Source organism: Sus scrofa, chromosome 6 (genome assembly GCF_000003025.6).
Source record: "Sus scrofa isolate TJ Tabasco breed Duroc chromosome 6, Sscrofa11.1, whole genome shotgun sequence".
NCBI classification, from domain to species: Eukaryota; Metazoa; Chordata; class Mammalia; order Artiodactyla; family Suidae; genus Sus; species Sus scrofa.
The window spans coordinates 87,976,038-87,985,924 of record NC_010448.4 but is presented as its reverse complement, the minus strand read 5'-3'; positions in this window follow the sequence as shown (position 1 = coordinate 87,985,924).

The following is a 9,887-nucleotide window of genomic DNA, read 5'->3' as shown; positions in this document are numbered from 1 at the left end:
GTTTTTTTATTTTTTCTTTTTCTTTTTTTTAGGCCAAACCTACAGCATATGGAAGTTCCCAGGCTAGGGGTTGAATCAGAGCTATGGTGGCCGGCCTATGCCACAGACGCAGCAACACCAGTTCCAAGCCATATCTGCAACCTACACCACAGCTCATGGCAATGCTGTATCCTTAATCCACTGAGCAAGGCCAGGGATCAAAGTCGAATCCTCATGGATACTAGTCTAGTTTTTACCAATAAACCATGATGGGAACTCCCTAAGATGTTTTCTTAATGGCATTGAGAATGGCTCTGTCACTGGGTGTCCCACTCAGAAGCACCTTCTTTTTCTTTTTTCTTTTCCTTTTTTTCCCTTTTCCTTTTTTTCTTTCTTCTTTTTTATTGACCATACCTGTGGCACATGGAAGTTCCCAAGCCAGGTGTTGAATCAGAGCTGCAGCTGCAAACTACAACTGCAGCTGCAAACTACAACTCAGTTTAGAGCAACTCCCGTTCCTTAATCCACTGAGCAAGTCCAGGGATCAAACCCTCATCCTCACAGACACTGTATCAGGTTCTTAACCCAATGAGCCACAATGGGAACTCCAGAAGTCTTTTCTTTTTTTTTTTTTTTCCTTGTCTTTTCTAGGGCCGCACCTGCAGCATATGGAGGTTCCCAGGCTAGGGGTAGCAAGGGAGCTGCAGCCACTGTCCTACGCCAGAGCCTCAGCAATGCGGAATCCGAGCCACATCTGCGACCTACACCACAGCTCACAGCAATGCCGGATCCTTAACCCACTGAGCAAAGCCAGGGATCGAACCCACAACCTCATGGTTCCTAGTCAGGTTCATCAACCACTGAGCCACGACGGGAACTCCCAGAAGTCACTCTCTTAGCACGGCTCCTGGGACCACTCAGCCTAAATTGGCCTTCCACTCAATCACGTTATTTTCTTCATGACATTTATAATGATCCAAAATTATCTTATTCCCTCATCTGTTCACTAGTATGTTATTAAACTGGCCACAAGGTAGTTTGCGCCTAAGACAGGAGGAACTAAAGCATTGGCATCTACACACAACTTCCCTCATAAACGTTCATGGAGTATGTGCAGGCAAGTCCTAGGCCCTGAGAATACAGACAGCAGTGGATAAAACAGACAGAACCCCTGGCCACTATGGAGCTTACAGTCTAGGGGGGAATGAATGGAAATTTTTTTTTTTTTTTTTAGGGCCACACATATGGCATATGGAGGCTCCCAGGCTAAGGGTCAAATCAGAGCCGCAGCCACAGCAACGTCAGATCCTTAACCCACTGAGCAAGGCCAGGGGTCCAACCTGCAACCTCGGAGTTCCCACTGTGGCTCAGTGGTTAATGAATCAGACTAGGAACCATGAGGTTGCGGGTTGGATTCCTGGCCTTGCTCAGTGGGTTAAGGATCCGGTGTTGCCGTGAGCTGTGGTGTGGGTTGCAGATGCGGCTCAGATCCCATTGCTGTGGCTGCGGCGTAGGCCAGTGGCTACAGCTCCGATTCGACCCCTAGCCTGGGAACCTCCATATGCCAAGGGAGCGGCCCTAGAAATGGCAAAAAGAAAAAAAAAAAAAAAATGCAACCTCATGGATCCTAGCCGGGTTTGTTAACCATTGAGCCACGATGGGAACTCCTAGGGGGAAATGAATGAATGAATGAATAACTTCCTAAGCTTCCCCACTGTGTTACCTCTCGTTTAACCAGGAAATTTCTTTAAATTCTCACTTTTTGTCATTAAAATAAATGTAAGTGCATTCTATGCAGAGTGACCGGGCTTGTCCTATTTTGCCTGAGACATTTTAGCCCTGAAAGTCCCAGGAAAACCTTCCTTCTGCCTTGGGCAAACTGGTACAGCTGGTCACCCTAATTCTTTGCTCTATTACATTCATGATAAAAAAAAAAAAAAAAAAAAAAAAAAAGCTTTGGAAATTCCCGTCTTGGCTCAGCAGGTTATGAACCCGACTAGAATCTAAGAGAACTCAGGTTCGATTCCTGGTCTTGCTCATTGGGTTTGATTAGTGTAGCTGTACCTGTGGTGTAGGCTGGCAGCTGCATCTCTGATTTGACCCCTGGCCTGGGAACTTCCATATGCTGAGGGTATGGCCCTAAAAAAAAATAAAAAATAAAAAAATAAAAACAGCTTTAGAGTTTCCACTGTGGCTCAGCAGGTTAAAGACCTGATGTTGTCTCTGTAAGGATGTGGGTTCAATCCCCGGGCTCGTTCAGTCACAGATGCAGCTCGGATCTGGTGTTGCTGTGGCTGTGGCTCTAATTCAATCCCTAGCCTAGGAACTTGCATATGCCACAGGTACACCCTAAAAAAGCAAATAATAATATAATAAATAATAAATGAATAAGAGCTTTTTAAAATATATTCCACATACAATATCATTTTATTTTATTTTATTTTATTTTATTTTATTTTATTTTATTTTTAGGGCCAAACCTAAGGCATATGGCAGTTCCCAGGCTAGGGGTTGAAGTGGAGCTACAGCTGCCGGCCTATGCCACAGCCACAGCAATGCCAATTCTGAGCTGCATCTGAGACCTACACAGCAGCTCACAGCAACACCGGATCCTTAACCCATTGAGCGAGGCCAGGGATCGATCCCTCGTCCTCATGGAGACTAGTCAGGTTCGTTATAGCTGAGCCACAACAAGAACTCCCTATTTTATTTTATTTTTTGGCCTTGCCTGAAGAATTGGAAGTTCCAGATCAGGGGTTGACCCAAACCATGGCAGTGACAATGCCCAATCCTTAACCCACTGCACCACCAGGGAACTCTAAAAATTCACTCATTTTAGAGTGGGTTTTAGTACATTCACAGGGTCATATGATCACCACCACTATCTAATTCCAGAACTTTTCGGCGCCCCCAAAATAAATCTCATATCCACTGACCAGTCGCTCCCCAACCCCCTTCCCCACAACCTTGTTAACCACTGCTCAACTTCCTGTCTCTATGATTTTGTCTGTTCTGGGCATTTCAAATAGTGGAAACCAGAGTTCCTGTCATGGCACAGTGGAAACGACTCCTACCGGTAGCCATGAGGTTGCAGGTTCGATCCCTGGCCTCACTCAGTGGGTTAAGGATCCGGTGTTGCCATGAGCTGTGGTGTAGGTTGTAGACACAGCTTGGATCCTGCATTGCTGTGGCTCTGGCATAGGCTGGCAGCTGTAGTAGCTCCGATTAGACCCCTAGCCTGGGAACCTCCATATGCTGCAGGTGCGCCATAAAAAGACAAAAAACAGAACAGAAAAAAAAAAATCAAATACTGGAAACCTGTGGCCTTTGGTAACTGTCTTCTTTAACTTAACTTTTTTTTGAGGGTTTTTTTTTTTGTCTTTTTTTTGGTCTTTCTGCCGCCTACACCACAACCCCAGCAATGCCTGATCCGAACCCCGTTTCGACCTGCACCACAGCTCACAGCAATGCTGGATCCTTAAACCACTGAACGAGATTAGGATCAAACCTGTGTCCTCATGGATACTAGTTGGGTTCGTTAACCGCTAAGCCACACAGATGATTCCTAACTTAACATAATGTTTTTAAGATTCTACCATGTCACGGCATGTACCAGTACTCCATTCTTTTTATTGCCAAATAACATTACATATACATGAATACAGCACTTCTTAAAATTCTATTTGTTCAGGAGTTCCCGTCATGGCGCAGTGGTTAACGAATCCGACTAGGAATCATGGGGTTGTGGGTTTGGTCCCTGCCCTTGCTCAGTGGATTGACGATCCAGTGTTGCCGTGAGCTGTGGTGTAGGTTGCAGAAGCGGCTTGGCTCCAGCTTTGCTGTGGCTCTGGTGTAGGCCGGTGGCTACAGCTCCAATTCGACCCCTAGCCTGGGAACCTCCATATGCCTCGGGAGCAGCCCAAGAAATAGCAAAAAAAAAAAAAAAAAAAAAAAATTCTATTTGTTCATTAGCTAATAGACGTTTAGGGTGCTTCCACTTTGGGGCTGTTATAAATAATTCTGCTATGAACAATGAGAAACACATTTTTGTGTGGACATATGTTTTCATCTTGAGTATATACTAGCAGGTGAATTGCTGGGTCATATGGTAACCCTGTTCAGCATTTTAAAAACTGCCAAACTGGAGTTCCCGTTGTGGCTCAGTGGTTAGCGAACCCACTAGCATCCATGATTAGCCAGATCTGTATGGATTAAAGTCATTTCCAAAGTTTTGATATTGTAAACAACCCTTTTGGATGATAAGCAAAAAAATTACTTTTGGAGTTCCCACTGTGGTGCAGTGGGTTAATAATCCAACTTGTTTCTGTGGTGTTGCCAGTTCAATCCCCAGCCAGGCACAAGGGTTAGGGATCTGGTGTTGCTGCAGCTGTGGCATAGGTCACAGATGCAGCTAGGATTCTACCCCTGACCCAGGAACTTCCACATGCAGCAGGTGCAGCTGAAAACAGAAAAAACAAAAACAAACAACAATAACAAAATTACTTTTTCTTTGATGTGTTTAATTGCTAGTGAATCGGAACTTTTTTTCACATGTATTTTTATTTTTTTGTATTATTGTTTAAATTTTTCATTTTTTTATTTGTATTTCTTATTTTGTCCTAGAATTTTTTTGCTTTTTAGGGCCACACTGCAGCATATGGAGGTTCCCAGCTAGGGGTCTAATCGGAGCTATAGCGTCCAGCATATGCCACAGCCACAGCAATGCCAGATCCAAGCAGCGTCTGTGACCTACACCACAGCTCATGGCAACATGGGATCCTTAACCCACTGAGCAAGCCAGGGATCGAACCCAAAACCTCCTGGTTCCTAGTCGGACTCATTCCCATTGCACCATAATGGGAACTCCAGTCCTAGAATAATCTTTTTGAATAAGAATCACAAAGGTGACTGCATCCTTGTTTAGAACTTTTGGCAGCTCCACACTGTCCACAGACTAAAGACCCAGCTCCCTTGCATCTGAGCTTACCTGCTCCTCGGGCCCCTTCTCTCACTGTTGTCTGGACAACATGCCATTTCCAAGAAATCCTCCCGTCTCTGTCCTCCTGTCTCTTGCAATTTGTAGATGTCACCTCCTCCTGGATGACTCCCAGACTTGCCTGCCACAGCAGGTCTGATGGAATCACCCCTTTACTGGGCCAGCAGTCTGGCACACGACCGCTGCAGAAGGGCCCCTGAATTAGGAAGTGCCCTTGATTGTTTAATGCTCTACTCTACAACTTTGAAATCCTTAATAATTTTTTAACAAGGGATCTCACTTTTATTTTGCACAGGGACCCATCCATGAAGTAACACATCCTACTTGTTTACCTTCTGCCTCTCACGCAGGTCAGTCCTTGACCTCAGAATCTGTCCTGCCCACTCTGTGCCCCCAGGGCCTGGTGGAAGCTAAAAGAACAAAGGCCCAAAATGTAAGAATAAAATGAATGGATTCCGTTGTGGCATGTTAACGAATCGACTAGGACATGAGGCGGGGGTTGGCAGGGAACGATTGGGGGTGAGTGGGGAGGGGAGAGGGGAAGGCGGGCTGGGAGGGGGACAGCTGATTAATAGGGAAATAGGGAAGCGGAAGAGAAGAAAAAAAAAAAAAAAAAAAAAAAAAAAAAAAAAAAAAAAAAAAAAAAAAGGAAAGGAAAAGAAAGAAAGAGGGGAAAAGGGAAGGAGGAAAGAAAGGAAAGAAAGAAAGAAAGAAAGGGAGGGGGAGGGAAGGAAGGAAGAAAGAAAGAGAGAAAGAGAAAGAAAGAAAGAAAAAAGAAAGAAAGGAATTCACCTGTTTTACCTTGAAGAATGAGGTAGAAGGAATTTTCAGTGTAAACAGAAGTTGAAAGAACATTCCAAGCAGAGGGAACAACATGGGCAAAAGCACCCATGGGTGAAAATTCCCCATGGGCAGGAAGGACCAGGACGCCCTGGGAAATATGCTGGCCTCAGCTGAACCCCCAGGCTGGGGGCGGCAGCAGAGTGGGAGGGGCGGGGCAATGACTGGTCTCTGAAAGGAGCTCTTTCCCTGGCTGGGGGCAGGGAGAAAGCCCTGGAATCCAGAGGAAGGGGTGCTAATTAGTTTCCCCAGAGGGGCCTCTCTTGTCACTGGCACTAGGGAGAGGCCAGGCCAGGAAGTCAAGGGCAGCCAGTAGGGACAGCTTGGCTCACGTCCAGGCCATCAAGGCTGAGTGATCTTAATGACTCCAATCAAAATGAGGGTGGCACTATTGGGACAGACCTCAGGGGTCCGACTCATGGGTGCCCTCTCAGTAATAAGACTTCTCTGCACCCCAAGGCCTCCACCCCAGCCCACACGTGCCCCCCTCCCCTTGGCAGCTGGGTAGTCCTCAGGGTACCAGGACCAGTGAGAGGTCAGAAGAGGCCCCAGCAAGGGGTGCCCCAGCTGCCTGCAGGGACAGGAGATAATGACCTCTTGGGGTTTATGGGCGTAGGGCTTGGCCCCGCCAGCTCAAAGGAGGATGGCTGGAACCCCTCCACCACCCCCTGCCCAGAGTTTAATATTGCCAGTCTGGGCCTGTCTCCTCTTCCCCTCCCCTCCTGCCACTTGCTGTCCTTCACTCCTGACCTCCTGGCCACTTGATCAGTCACGTTCATTCTGGCGTCAGAGACTTTGCACTTGCTGTTGTCTCTGCCTGGAGATCCCCCCAGGCATGGCTGCTCCTTATCATTAGGCAGGTCTCAGCTCAAACAGCACCTCTTCGACCAGAAAATCCATCCTCCAGCTGGACGCAGCTCTTCTCAACCAAGTCACCCTGTTTAATTTTCATACTGCCTGGCTCGGAATCCTACCCCTATCATCTACTAGCTGGGGCGAGTTACTGAACACCTCTGTGCCTCTATTTCCTCATCTATAAAATGGGGGTGATGGGAGTTCCTGCTGTGGCACAAGGCGATTGGCGGCGTCTCTGCAGCACCAGGACACAAGTTCAATTCTCAGCCCAGCAGAGAGGGTTAAAGGATCCAGAGTTGCTGCAGCTTCGGTACAGGTCCCAACGGCAGCTCAGATCTGATTCCCAGCCTGGGAACTCCATATGCTACGTGGTGGCCAAAAAAAAAAAAAAAAAAAAAAATGGGGATAATAGTAGCACTTATGTCATTATACTGTCGGAAGTAATCAATGAGGGGTTCCCTTTGTGGCTCAGCAGTAACAAACCTGATTAGGATCCATGAGGACCCAATGGGTTCTATCCCTGGCCTTGCTCAGTGGGTTAAGGATCCAGTGTTGCCATGAGCTGTGGTGTAGGTCACAGACATGGCTCGGATACCATGTGCTGTGGCTGTGGTGTAGGCTGGCAGCTATAGCTCTGATTTGACCCCTCTCCTGGGAACTTCCATATGCCATAGGTGCCACCCTAAAAAAAAACAAAAAAGGAAGTAATCAAGGAGATGACACAAGCACATAGTAGGGCTCCATAAATGGTAGCCTTCGTGACCATCACTGTCTGCTTCCTGCTGCAGCCCTCCTTGAGAGAAGAGATTTGTCTGCTTGCTCAGAATGCACCCCCAGGGAGTTCCCATCATGGCTCAGTGGAAACGAATCCAGCTAGGAACCATGAGGTTGCAGGTTCAATTCCTGGCCTCACTCAGTGGGTTAAGGATCCAGCATTGCCATGAGCTGTGGTGTAGGTTGCAGATGTGGCTCAGATCTGGTGTTGCTGTGGCTGTGGCATAGGCCAGCAGCTGTAGTTCCGATTCGATCCCTAGCCTGGGAACGTACATATGCCACAGGTGCAGCCCTAAAAAGACAGAAGCAAAAAAAAAAAAAAAAAAAAAAAATGCAACCCCGCAATGTACCAAGCATCTGGAACAGTGCCTGGTACACACAAGATGCTCCAGAAATATGTGTTGGTATAATTGATCTGTATGTTTCTCTCCTGGTATTTTACCCTCTTCCTACTCTCCCCATTCCCCATATAAGCAGGGCATCTGTTACTCAGACTAGAGACCTCCCCAGGCTGGAACAGAAAGAGCTGAGAGCAGAGACACCACAGGCCCTGAGAAGACCCTGCAGGTGGCAGCCAGAGCCCAAAGGGGGACCTACCAGAATGACCCCCAAACCACAGTGTGACCCCCAACTCAGCAGAACAATCCCTGTGCCCTTTACTGTGACCGGGGAGAACTGGAGAAAGACGGTGGCCCCGGAGGGCCATTCAAAGCAAAAAGGACGAGGGTGTCACCAAGGTGTTCCAGGCAGACACATGGCGGGAAACACACACACAGGGCAACCCAAATGCTGGTTCTACTTGCATTCCCATCCCACCTCAACTTCTACATCCCCCTGGGCTGAAGAAAAAGAAAGTTCTACTTCTTATACTCTTGAGTCATGGCCTGACAATCATACCTGGCCCTCAATGAGGAAATGACATCATCATTGCTCACTGACCTCCCTGGGCCTCAGTCTGTCATCCATAAGGGGTGAGGGGGCAGTTTCACATCTCTCCCAGATGCTCTGCAGGTTTCAGGCTTGATAAAAAGCTCCCAAGGACTTAATGTGCTATCTCATGTAATCCTCCCAAAAACCCTGAGAGATAAGAACCACTAGAATCTCTGCTTTACAGATAAGGAAACTGAGGCAGAAAGAGATGGGTAACCTGGTCTGAGGCTGCATAGTTGGTCTGACTGGAGTCCGCATCGCCGATCCCCAGGCCCGCCCCCTTCTCCAAGCACGCAAAGCGGGCAGGCAGAAAGTGACAATGTCTCTGAAACCACGAAGACCTGTGCTGATGACAGCGGGCGGCAGACAGGGTAGGGGTCCCTGGACAGAGCAGAGGTGAAGAGGGGTGTGACTCCGTGGGCGGCCAGTGTGGCCCAGGGAGAGGCGCAATACCATACTAGCCACAGGGACAGCCAACCAGCAAACGGTGGAAAAGCCCCGCCCCCAGGCCACGTTCAGCCGCCTAGGGAATGACCTGGCCGGTGTCAGGAGGCCCAAGACAAGTGCCAGCTCTGCCTCTAGCTCTCAGGGTGACCTCTACAAATCCCTCTCCTCCCAGGGCCTCAGTTTTCCCCGTCTGGCCCCAGTACAGATGAACCAAGGCTGGATGCACAGTAAGGGGACCGAGATAGGATCTGCAGTGCCACCTAGTGGACAAACTGGTGCGTGCCTCCATCAGCTCCCAGATCTCACAGAATCTGGGAGGATCTCACAGAATCGCCCTTCAATCTTGATCCTTGACCCAGAAAACATGGAGGAGGCCCCACCAGTCCCACTGCTGGGCCTCAAAAGAAGGGAAAGGTCAGGAGGAGGCCCAGGGGAGGCAGGAGAATTCCCGGGCCCTGGTTCTGCCCCTCAATTACTGTGTAAGCTTGTGCTCCCCTTCCTTTCTCTAGGCCTGCTTCCCTGTTTCTAAAAAGGGAGTAATAGGATGAAGCCTGATCCAGGAGGCATAAGGCTTGGTTTCCATCCTATTAATGAGCTGTGTGAACTCAGGTCAGTCTTACCCTTTCCTGGGCCTCCGTTTCCCCATCTGCACAAGTTGATGAGGCTAAATGGCCTCAGGACCTCTGGCTCTGACATTTATGTGTTTAGGGAGATTAAGAGCCAGTTCAAGGGCCTCCAAGGAGAACGTCCTTAAAGAAGGACTAGGAGTTCCCATTGTGATGCAACAGGATCATCGGCGTCTCTACAGCGCCAGGACACAGATTGGATCCTTGCCTGGCTCTGTGGGTGAGAAGATCTGGCTGTGGTATAGGTCACAACTGTGGCTTGGATCTGATCCTTGGCCTAAGAACTCCACATGCCATGCTGTGCCCAAAAAAGAAAAAAAAAATTTTTTTTTTTGTCTTTTTGTTCTTTTTAGGGCTGCTCCTGCGGCATATGGGGGTTCCCAGGCTAGAGGTCTAATCAGAGCTATAGCCACCAGCCTATGCCATAGCCACAGCAATGC